Source organism: Ailuropoda melanoleuca, chromosome 3 (assembly GCF_002007445.2).
Source record: "Ailuropoda melanoleuca isolate Jingjing chromosome 3, ASM200744v2, whole genome shotgun sequence".
Taxonomy (NCBI): domain Eukaryota; kingdom Metazoa; phylum Chordata; class Mammalia; order Carnivora; family Ursidae; genus Ailuropoda; species Ailuropoda melanoleuca.
The window spans coordinates 73,629,198-73,641,506 of NC_048220.1; the positions used below are offsets into that span (position 1 = coordinate 73,629,198).

The following is a 12,309-nucleotide window of genomic DNA, read 5'->3' on the forward strand; positions in this document are numbered from 1 at the left end:
TTCTTTCCAGGAGTTCCCCTCTCGCTGGAGGGCTTTGCCTCTCCTTCATGACGGCATTTCTCCTGCATACTCATTTGGGTTGCACTTTCCTTCCTTGCCCTCAGTACACTGCCGCCTTCTTTTTCATCCTCTTCATTGTTTCTCCTCCCAGCTTGCTCTTCGCTCCCCAACCCCTCAACTCGAAGACCCTAGGACGTTCAGCTATTTGAAGAAACTAGAACCCTGCGCTGGGGATCCCGGGGCGGGGGGGATTTAGGGAGAAGAGAAGTGGCTGGCGCTGGGGAGAGAAAGAACGCGGTGAACACACCCAAGTTACCTGCAGTGGGGTACAGACAGTGGCAAATACTGCCCTTGAATTAAACGCGTATCAATTTGTGTGTGGGATCTGTAATACACAGCACGTAGCCTCATGGGTATAGAACCTTCTAGCTCAAACTTCCCAGATCCCTAGCACTCTGTTTTCTCCTGCTTTGGGGTGAGGCACGGAGGGAGTTGGCTCCTGAGTTCATGCGGGCGTTTTAGGGGCGAAGTAGTCACTGTGCGCGCTGAGCGCTGCAGGCTTAAAAAGCTTTGGGTGGGGTGGAAGATGTGCACACAGACGTGAGAAGCTAGGCTAGGTAAGGGGGTCCCCCCAGGCCTGGGGTGCGGGCAGGAAAGCACTGCGAAGACCTGAGCGAGGGAGCCTGAAAGCAGTGACCGGGCTGGGGTGTGTATGTGAATAGGAACTGCACCTTCTCCACAGGTTCAACCCCGTTGCCCGGTCTGGTCTACCAGTTCCATACACTCTCTTTGCCGGAGTTCCCAACCCCGAGTCGGAGCAGGGGGTGGGGTCCTTGGCTCTCTCGGGAAATGTCCTCCCAGCCCCGCGCTGGGCGGAGGGAGAGTCGGACATTTTTCTCGGCCTCTTTCCAGACAGCCGGCGTGGCCACCTAGCAGGGCTGCTTTTCGGGACACGGGACTCGGGCGGAGCGAAAGGAGACTTTCAGGCCCGGCCTTCACCCCCTGCCCAGGCTCACCAGCGAGTTCCAGCTCTTGGCCACCTCCAGCCCGCACGTGAGTCCAAACACGCAGGACAAGCGACCCCGCAGGGAAACCCCGGGAAGCTGCGCGCGACCAGGAGGTGACTCTGCGGGGACCTCCTTCCCAACCCCCGCGGCCCCCGCGCCCGAGGGGGGCAGGGGCGGAGCGCAGGCGGCGAGGGCGAGGCGGGCCCGGGGGCGGCCGGGAACCGCGGAGCCGCCCCGGGGGAGGGACTGACTGCGAGCTGTCCCCGGGAGGAGAGGGCGAGCGGCGGACCAGGCTGGGCCCCGCGCGCGCCTGGAGGAAGGAGCCCCCGCCGCCGCGGCCGCCGCGTGCTTAGCCTGTCCCCGCCCAGGGAGCCGGAGCCTCTCAACTAACTCCGCCCGCCGCGCCCGGTGCTTCGCCGCCGGCAGGCTCCGGCTTCCGTCCCGGACTGTGCCCGCTGCCGCGCAGGTTGGTGCCGCCGCCGCCACTGCGGCGGGGCGGACAGGGCAAGGCTGGGGGTGGGAGCGCCGACGGGGCTCGGGAAGTTGGGCAGATGCTGGGCCGGGGCGGGGATACAGCAACCTCAGCTCCCTCCGCTTCCCGGCGCCCGGGGCGGTTGTTGATTTCCTCCCGGGCTGCGAGTCTCGGGGAATCCAGCGCCTCGGCCGGGGAGGGTCGCCGGGACTGAGCCTTCTTCGCCCTCTCTTAATCTCTCTCTGACCACTCCGCACCGCCACCACGGCCTCGGCCGCTTCTTGAGGGGTCACCCCTCCTGTGTCTCTCACCTTCGCACTTCTTGCGCCCTCACCCTATCGGTACAGTTGTTCATTCGCTCTTTCTGCCCCCAACTTGGGGAAACTCTCGGTACGGGTGAGAAACCTCCCTGGTTCCCGCCTTGCCCCTGAGGACGTTTGGGGGGGGGTGGGGGTGGGGGAAGCTGGGGCCGCCGCGCAGGGAGAGGGGCTGGAGCTGGGGAGCGACCTGGGGTGCTCGAGTATCGGCGGGGAAGTGCGGGGAAGCGGTGGAAATTCCCTCTCTTCGCTCAGGTCCTTGCCCAGCTCTGCTCTCCTTCCTGCCGTTTTGCCAGCCAGCCAGTGTAATACGCCCTCGAAGGGCGATCTCAGAGGCGGGATGGAAAATATCCACCACCTGGAGTTAAATTGGGATTTGAGTCTGGTTTCAGTCGCCTTGCTATTTCCTTGGGACCCGACCCTTTGGACACTATATTCGGATCTGCAAAAGGAGCGTCCTCTCTGCGCACTGCCGAGGGTCATTGTGAAGATACCGGGGGATGACTGAGGGGCGTTACTCGACTTTGAGCCACATCTCCAGTCTCGGGAAGCTGTCTGATGGCGGGTCCTGTGTTCTAGTCCTCTGAGTTCGGGTCCTTTGGCTGAGATGTAATTATGTCTCTAGGTGATTTGGCTTGTAGCTTGGTTGGGATAAAAGGCTCGTGTTTCCGGATCTGGTCATTAGTGTACAGAGTTGAAGTCGTTTCTTCCCCACCGAACCCAAAGTATCAAGCTATGGATCCTACATATTTCTGTGGTCAGAAGAATTCAAATAGCAAAAGATCATTATTGGCCCCGTTCTTTGGGTAAATAACACTTGTGTGTGCTTCCGATGTTTGCCTATCTTTATGATCTCTTTTACATCTTAACTGAAGTTTAAATTTGTTTCTAGTTTTAACAGTTCAGGAAATAGACCTTCATTTTAATAAGTTCAAACGTTTAGCTCGGACAAACGATATGTGCCCTATCATTTGCAAATTTTCAGTTTAAAATCACAGGCACAAGAAGTATTGTTAGCATCATTCTAATTGCTGTATGAAGAAAGCAAGTAAATGGCCTAAGAAAGTCAGCTTTAGACTTGGTATTAAATGGTTCCTGATTTAATAGACATTTCATAAGTTCCTGTATTGTACAATATATTGTCCTATGTACTTTCAAAGGTAAGGATAGAATATATTCCTTGTCCTAAAGAGGCTTCCCATCTAAATTAGAGAATAATATTTTTATTTCATATTTTTATATGGACATCAAATATATTCTAATGACTACATATGGTGAGTAGAATGATATCAAGAATACATTATTGAAGGCCCATTAAGATCATTATGTGGCGAATCTACCTAATAGATTGGGATTAAAAGTTTAGCTAAGCAAGTGTTTTTTGAAATGAAATTCCAAATGCTACTTCATCAAATGGGAGGCATTCTTGGTAATAAATTCTTTTTTAGGATGAAAACTCAGAAGAGCATCCATACATGTATGATTTCGTAATCAAATGTTAAAACTATAGGGGCGCCTGGGTGGCACAGCGGTTAAGCGTCTGCCTTCGGCTCAGGGCGTGATCCCAGCGTTATGGGATCGAGCCCCACATCAGGCTCTTCCTCCATGAGCCTGCTTCTTCCTCTCCCACTCCCCCTGCTTGTGTTCCCTCTCTCACTGGCTGTCTCTATCTCTGTCGAATAAAGAAATCAAAAAATCTTAAAAAAAAATGTTAAAACTATAGAAATTTCAATTCTAATTCAGCTTTCTTCAGTGAAGAAGTCAATTTATGGTGCTCATGTACATTTTTTTCTCAACTCTTTGAGAAAGGAAATTATATTGTAATGCCTAGAAAAAAGTACAGAGATTGAATGTCATATTTTCTAATAAGTTGAAACTTGAACACTTCAAGCCTGATGGGCCCCTGATTGACTCTGGAAATTTGGCTGAAACAGTTACAAGATTCTTAGTGAGAATTTTTTTTTTTTTAAACCATTTAAACAATTTTGACTTGTCACAAAGATTGGGCAAGAATTCCATCTGGGAAAGACTGTCCGGACTAGGTTGTATTTGGTGCAACATCAGTGCCATCTCTGACTCTTTTCCTGCCCCTAAGAAGAATGCATCCATCTGTTGGATATGTGTAGACTTTCTTAGGCTTTGCATACCCTATCCTGGGCTCTGAGAGCTTTGAGTCAACTCAGTCAGTGACGCAAGGCAGGTTGAGAGGCATCATGAGGGAAATGAAGTTAACTTTACGCTTGGCCTTTTTGCTAGTACCTTTGCTTTTGTATATGTGAGTTGAGATTAGAGATCCAGTCGCTGCCCTGGAAACTGTGTGGTTTGGTAAATAGTCATGAGTCTTAAGCCAGGAAACTTATGTAAGAACTTTCTTCACCCTTTTAACTTCTTTAATCAGTAAAAGCTAATTGTTAAAACTACATACAAATAGCTTTAGAAAAAGGCTCTGAATAAAGTTGTTGGTGGTGTCATGTACTCTCAAGTCTCCTGGGAGAAGTATGGTCCTCTTTATCTCCTACAATTTACTGTACTTGTGTAGAGAATAAGATCTTCATTTTACCCAGGGTTGGATAGCTAGTTAGTGGCAGGAGTAAAACTATAATTCATATTGCCTGAAAAAATAACTTTTTGTTTTTTTTTCTTTTACCCTGTGTGGTCTCTTATCATCTGGGGCATATTAAAAATCTCACAGTTGTAAATTGTGTATGGTTAAAACTTTTGGATTTGGGTTCTGATGGGCTTGGGTTTGAATCCGGCCCAGGTGTTTAGTAGTCATGTAACACTGGGTAAATTTCTTAACCTCCCAAGTCCTCAGTTTTCTCTTCTCCAAAATGGGAATGATGGAATTACCTAGCTCAGAGGACCATTATAAGGATTAAGTGTGGAAGATTTAAATCCATGTAAAGTACTTATTAGCACGTTGCCTGTTATTTAGTACATTCCTACTACTCCACTACTCAAGTAGTTATTTTAGTTTCTTGGGGGCAGGGGATGACATGTCAAGGGTCCAATTTTTAAAAATAAAAAAATGATAGAAACAAAACTATACACCACCCCCCCCCATATTTCGAATTAGCCATTCCTTAGCTAATGTTTGTTTAATTTATTTAGTCAACAGTGTTTATTGTACTTCTGTGTGTTGGACCTTTTCCTAGGCACTGGTATGCAAAATAGTCATAGTCACTCTCTTATGACCTTAAAAGTCTGGGAAGGGATCCAGACTTTTAAACAGAAAATTGTAATCTCATGTCATTCATGCCATGATAGAGGTAATGCAGAGAACCACAGAAGAAGGGATGGTGGGGGCCTGGGTTGGTGGGTGTCCTACAGTGCATCACCTCATTGTAACTGTGGTCAGGGAAAACTTCCCATGAATACAATCAGATCTGAAGAATGCAGTTAGCAACTGCAGAAGTTGGGGATTGAGGAATGTTCCAGGCCAAGGGGAACAGAGCATGATGCATTATAATGAAAGTCAGGTAGATAATGTAAAAGAATAAACAAATGAGAGCAGAAATGAGAGGTGTGGAACATGGGGAACCCAGACTTGGTTTAAAGGAAATAGTGATACTCGGTTCCAGCCAAGTGTGGTCAGGTTGGGGTGCAAGCCGTGTCTGGCCAGATGCCCTGTTTTTTTAAGAAGAGCTTACTGTCTAGTGTAAGAGATTTGGGTATTCTAAACTCAGGGTTCCCCTTCTGTAATGCAAATCATTAAGCCTAAAGGTATCACTTACCCTGTTTGCATCATACTGTGGGATCTGGGCTTCAAAGAGCTGATACAACTAAGTCCATACTCCTGCTACTGCTAGTTCTGTGAGTGGTGTAGCCCTTGTCCACACTTAGATATCTCATGTGTTCTCCCAGCATCCAAGAAACTGCCGCATGCTTATTTGTTAGCTTGCAAGTAGGGCAAAATCTGAGATCCTTTACAGTTCTTTAAAGTCACTGGGTACATTGTTTACATTTTAATTTTAATTAATTAAAACAAAAAATGTTAATTCCTCAGTCACAGTAGCCACATTTTAAGTGTTTAATAGCCATATGTGGGTAGTGATTACTGTTGTGGGAAGAGCAGATACAGAATTTCCATCATTGCAGAAAGTTCTATCAGGTGTTGCTTCAGATTTGTGTGTGTGTGTGTGTTCTTGGGTGAGTAGAGGCAAGAAGTTGCTGATTTTGACAGCATAAAAATGATACTTGTTTTCATGTTGGGTTCATAGGAGTTCCTTTGTACAAAGGGCCTATTTCGGTTTGGGTAATCAATACAGTATTTAGTTCAGACATCTTGGTAAAATAAAAGAAAATTATCTGCAGTGTCAGTTTGGAGACTGGGCAGACTAGGGCCATGTGGCAGGGGAAAATCTACGTAGATGTGGCATTTCTCAATATCACGTGGAGATTAGGATCTGTGCCCAAAGGAGCTTGAACCTCTGAACGCTGTCTTCAGCTTCAGCTTCTAGCCATGCTTAACATGGAAGGACAAGAGCTGCGCGTTTGCAGGGAGGTTCTGGAACGTAGCCAGTTCACCAGCACCCAGGCAGCACCTGCTGCAACCCAGCTGTGCTGTCTGAGCTCACATAGAGAATGGAGGACAGGAGCAAGATTTCCCAATGGCTCAGGGACTTTAAGAGCAACAGCTTTGAGAAAAGAGGGAGCTAGATTCAAAAAGGAAAAAAAAAAGTAGTACTTTACAGCACAACTTTAAATGACAAAGCAGGAGTGGGAGAAAATGCCAGGAAACAATAAAAACAGCAGATGCCCTTGCTGTCAGATGGGAGAAGTTCGTTTTGCGGAGGTCGTGGACCACATGTACTGGGAAGTGAAAGCACAACATTATTTCTCTCCTTCTTTCTGTCATTCCTAGGCCCAGCCAACAGCAGCTGCAACCACAAAGGGCAGTGTTTTTTACCTGCACTGAGTGCGCAGTTGACTGCTAGCCATGAAGGAACAGCGTGAGCAAAACAAAGGATGGTGGTAGAAATCTTAAAAAGTGAAGGCAAAGCCCCTTATGGAAGAACCGTATTACTACCCGCTATTTCCCTGGCTCAAAATGCCCTCTTCCGACATTGGGCATTTCATCTACCTATGCCAGAAGAAATGCGCTTTAAAATAGTACATATTTCTAGTGTAATATAATTGTAATTATATGAAGACTAATGCAAATTTTTAAAAATTTGAGTTTTAGAATGTTTTAAAAATTGAATTTATTATTTGTAAGTGTTTACTTACATCACCCAGAACATGCTATTAGAACTCTTTATAAGAAAACTTTTATAAAGAGACATGTTAATTTTGAAGTAACGTGATGATCGGATGATTTGCATATAACTGGAGGGCTTCTGTACTGCTTATAGAAAATTTGTGTAGGCTAGACATATACCTCTTGTTTACACTGCTAAATACATTGACAGACCCTTATTTTCACAGATACTCTTCAAGTTTTAGTGAACTTTGGGAGAGCTGGGTCATTTGCTTTTAGGATTTGTACCAATGTTGAGTCCCTTGCATAAATTTCCCACTTGGTGAGATTATACTCAATTTGGTGTTTCAGTGTTATTTTTGGTAAACATCTTTTTTTTTAAACTGTGAATTTTAAAATCTTAATTCTGTAGGGATGGAAAGGGTTGGTTATGCTCCCTGCATTCTCCCCGCTCCTCCCTGCCTAAATCTGTTACTGTCAGTTTTTTAGCATGCTTTCATTTTCCCCTTTCTGTTTTGTTTGCCACAGTTCTTACCCACGCTTCAGGCTTGCATTTCCTTGTGCCTCCATTCTCTTCATATTAACAGCATGAAATTGGAAATAATCATTGTCTGTTGTATTCCTGAAGATCAGAATTCTCACCAGTTTCATGCTGTCCTTTCTCAGGCAGGGTGTGGTAAGTCATCTTTGGAAAACTGGCTCCGGTAAAACTATGCAGTTGAAACTGTTGTGCCCTGTTCAGAAACCAACCCAGGAGATTCGCTATTGATGGCATGAGTCACTGATGGGCTCAAATGAAAGGAGATGATACTAGGCTGCTTTTCATGCACGTCAGTGTTACATCTTATTTTAAAAGAAGCCTGAAACAAAGAAAAATAAACTAGTAAGCTCTTCCTTTTCCTCGGAGAATGTAGAATTATATGGATTCTAGCTTTAGGTGATTAAAACAACAACAGTTGAGGGTTACAAATTCGGCCTTGTCCTTTAACCCTGGATTTCCTGTGGTGTTCAAAAATTTTTAGTGTGTACAGTTCCCCAAGTCATACATGAGTGACTTTAATTAGAAGCAAAAGTGGGTTCTTTCTATCATATGCCATTTTCTCCATGGCCCTTGCCTCACTTAGCTATTACTATATGCCTAATCGACCACAGTAAAATGTCTTTAAAACATTTTCCAGGGGGCTAAGGACTTTTTGGAGAATTTTTATAAAAGAAAATGCCAAGAAGAAAGAAAGTTTGAATAGTTTCTTTGCAGAGGCAAATGTTTCCAGAGAGACTGATGAGTCAAGGAGCCCTTACTAGGATATGTAGATGTAACCTTTCACCTAGTTACCGTCATTACCTAAGTCATAACTATGTAGTTTTAGCAAATTGTTTGAACTGGTTCTCATCTAGTTCCTTAATGAAACAAACTCTCTTGGTCCCATTCTTTTCTGGTCTGTAGGCAATGCTGTTTCCAAGTTTGCATTGCCCTAGGCTTCTCCTGGTTCCTTCTGTTTAAATGGCAGCTGATCATATTGTAGATTTTCAATTGTATTTTTGTCTTCAGCTCTTCTTCAGTATTTGTGGAAGGCTTTTATATGTGTATCTGATACTGGCTTCTGGCTCTTTGGTTCTTCACAAGGTGCCTTCTCTCACTTACTCAACAAATATTTATTCAGAGCCAGCCATGTACCAAGCACTATATTTGACCCTCGAGATTCGGTAGTGTGCGAGATAGTCGTGACCTCTGCTATCATAGAGTGAACAGTCCAAGGTGAAGACCATCTTAATTTTAAAAAACCCGCAACAACAAATAATTACATAATTACAAGTAGAGGTAAATGCCCTGAATAGAGCAGTACAGTTTTGTGGGCTTGTGTAACAGGAACCCAAGGGGGTGACACTTGATTGCTATCTGAAGCATGAGGTGGAGAATTTGAGAGAGGGTGGGGAGAAGAGTGGTCCAGACAGCAGAGGGAAGTTTGTGCAGAGGCCCTGTGACAGAAGGGAACAGGGTGAAATCAAGCAATGGAGGAAGATCAAGGGGCCAGTGGAAGGAGATGAGACTGCACACCTGGGCTGGGGACAGTCCATAGAGGGTCTTGCCACATTAAGAATTTGGTCTTTATCTTAAGAACCATGGAGAATGTTTTAAGTAGGGGCTAGTGACTCCATGAGATTTGTGTTTTGATAAAATCATCTGTGGGGGAATGAATTGAAGGAGGACACAGGATGGCAGTGGGGAGAAGTTGGGTGGCTGCTGCATTAATCCAAGTAGAAACGACATGTGGAGTGAAGTGGCAGGGAGGTTGGATTTAAAAAGTATTTTAGAGGATATCATCAACTTTATTTGGGGATAAGATTCTTTTATTCATTCAACAGATACTTAGTGAGTCCCTACCTTATGCCAAGATTTGTGCCCGCTCTGGGAATCAACCGTGAATAAGACACGCAGGATCCCTGTACTTGTGGGGTTTATGGATTAATGAGAACAATGGCTAATCAATAAGTAAAATAAATAGAATTCCAGGTAATAATAAGTCTTATAAAGAAAATGAAGCCATGTAAGGGAATGGAGAATGACTGGGGATTGTCTTCTTAAATAGAGGGATCAAGAAAGACCTTTCTGAAGAGGTAGCATTTGAACAAAGACCCAAATGAAGCAGGGGGGTTAACTATAAAAAATCTTCTTCCAAGTGGAGGGAACAACAAGTGCGAGGTCTCGAGGCGGGAGCAAGGACCCTCCCACCCTCCCAGAATACCGAGAAGGCCAGTTTGTCTAGAACTGTGGGAGGGAGGGAAGAAAGGCAGCTGTCAAGGATGTCATGCTAGAAGTTGAAACTTGAAGCACCTACATAGATTCTCATTATATTCTCTTTGGTCATGACCACTTTTTCAAAGCCATACACTGTTCCAGTCACAATCCCAGATTGCCTTGCCACTAAACTGTTGTTAAGAATGCTACTGGGACAGCTGCCTTTATCATATCACACCCTGGCCAAAAGCCAGACAGTGGTAACTGCTTGTCCATCATGTCAGTGATACCCTTTGATTGGCTCAATGGATGGGCCCTTTCTCATTTTAACGGCATTTTCCATTACAACGCTCTCTGGACTCTTCCAATTAGTTGATTGAATGGATTTCTCCAGTGTTGGTAGGCCGTACACGAAGTTTATCGTTGTTTTCCTTGGTGTCACATCTGTTCACCGTGGCCCTTCTTTCCTTTTGTTAGTCTGTTTCCATCTCTTCCTTCAAGGCCAGGTTCACAAGTTAACAGTTACCTTTTCTACCAGTATTTTTTCTGATTTACTCCATCTTTCCTGAATCACTGAGCACCTCAACCTACTCAGTCTGTATGATACTCTTTTTTCCTTTCTTCCTTGAGTCATTGGAAGAGGCACTGCTTTAAAGTGCTACTGTTTTCCAAGTTAAAATATTTATGATTATGTTCTTTCTTCCTAGAAAAGATTGGGCACCAATACTAGCTCTGCCATGTGCATGTATGACTTGGGCCAAAACATTCAACCCTGTGAGGTTCAGGTTCCTTGTCAGTTAAGATGAAGATAATGAGCCTCCCTAATTCATTCACAGCGTGGTTGTGAGGAGTAAATGAGGTAAGATACAGGAAACGCGTTTTAAACACACGTGTCATTATTTTAAATGTTTTCGATGGGTGTATTTCATCATCTAAATTGCAGGGTTTTCACACCAGTTCCCACTGTGGAATCTCCTGTGCTACAGGAGTTGTGTGAAGCTCCTTGAGCTTCTAGCCACACTACCCAAGCTTGGGACAACTCAGTCCAGGCCTGTGTAATGGTTTCCTGGGACTGCTGCAACAGAATACCATCAACTGGATGGCTTAGAGCAACAGAAATACACTGTCTTATGGTTCTGGAGGCCCTGTGATCCATGTATTGGCGGGTTGATTCCCTCTGAGGGCTGTGAGGGAGCACCTGTCCCATTACTCTCTCTTAGCATCTGGTAGTCCCTGGTGTTCCTTTGCTGTGGCTGGAATTCTCTTTGTGCCTTCACATCACCGTTCCTCTATGTCACTGTGTCCAAGTTTCCCCTTTTTAGGAGGACACTGTCATTGGATTACAGCCCACCCTAATGTCCTAATCTTAACTTGATCACTTGCAAAGATCCTATTTCCAAATAAAATGACATCCACAGGTACTGGAAGTTAAGACTTCAAGATTTTTTTAGGGAATGCAGTTCAACTCATATCAGCATGATTCAATACACATTAAGAAATGGCAATCACAAACATGAATTTCTAGAATGACTCATAGAGGACATGGGTTAGGTCTGTACGAGCTAATCTTCTGTATGACATAGGGCAAAATCAATGAAATACCTGGTCAAAGTTACATGTGAAATTCTGAATGTACATATATACTTAACTTTAGAATTCTGCAAGTCCTATTAATTTCAAATTAGTATAAATTAGAACAGAGAGGGCCAGACAAGAGAAGGAACAAAAGAACCCAGTCATTTTCCTTTTTAATAGTACATTCTTTTTCTTTTAATAGTATGTTCAGATATTGCACTGATGTGAATGGAAAAAATATATAATCCTTGTACTTATTCATATAATCTTTATGTAGACTCTTTCTATTGTCTCAATTGTGTTTTTTTTTTTTTTTTTTTTTTGTTTTTTTTTTTTTTTTTTTTTTTTTTTTTTTGTTCGTTTTTTTGTTTTTTGTTTTTTTGTTTTTTTTTTTTACCCAGCATGCTTCCTTTGACTTTCTGGAAGATTACATGTGTCCCGTGACACAGGCTGACCACTCTCTGCTAAATGTCCAGAAGGGTCTGTGGTTTTTATCTTATTAGATGCCTCAGCCTTGGCTGATTAAAAACTCACTCTTCTCTGAGACTTAAAAATCTCATATGCTTGTTTTTCTCACCAGTTTCTTTTTTCGTTTGCTTTTATTTATTTATTTTTTTTGATAGTACAGAGAAGAGTCATGCGTTTCTACCTGTTGATGCTGGAGAATACCTAAGAGCTACTCTCGTAGAGTTTTATCAGATTTGGCAGTAAGGTGTTCCATTCTATGTGTTAATCTTTATTTGGTCTTTTTGGGTGTTCAGCTTTGTTTTAGAGAGGTTGAGAGAAGGTACCTGAAACTGGTGTGGTGGTATTTTCTGTGTACCTGGCTGACCAGTTTAAAAGTCTAACCATTTTTTATTTTCTAACAGTCTAGCATGTAGATCACATCCACAAAAACTATTGTAGGAAGCCATTCAGCTTTAGTGAATAGAAATTGAATACTTGACCTTTACCTACAAAAGTGGCTGTTATTTCAGTCAACCAGAAGAGCTTTCTTAGCA

General features: G+C 44.0%; 1 protein-coding gene across 22 annotated transcripts in view; it reads left to right on the forward strand.

Annotated features, from left to right (window-relative positions):
• Nucleotides 1-920: 920 nt before the first annotated feature.
• Nucleotides 921-12,309, forward strand: part of PAM (peptidylglycine alpha-amidating monooxygenase) — a 277,044-nt gene continuing 265,655 nt past the window's right edge. For 21 of the 22 annotated variants that reach the window (XM_034656571.1, XM_034656560.1, XM_034656562.1 and 18 more), the window contains exon 1: nucleotides 1,352-1,473. The gene's annotated coding sequence lies outside the window, so the exon portion shown is untranslated. Of the gene's footprint in view, nucleotides 1,054-1,351; nucleotides 1,474-12,309 lie in introns of those variants that run through there. The other variant, XM_034656561.1, reaches the window with a different exon arrangement.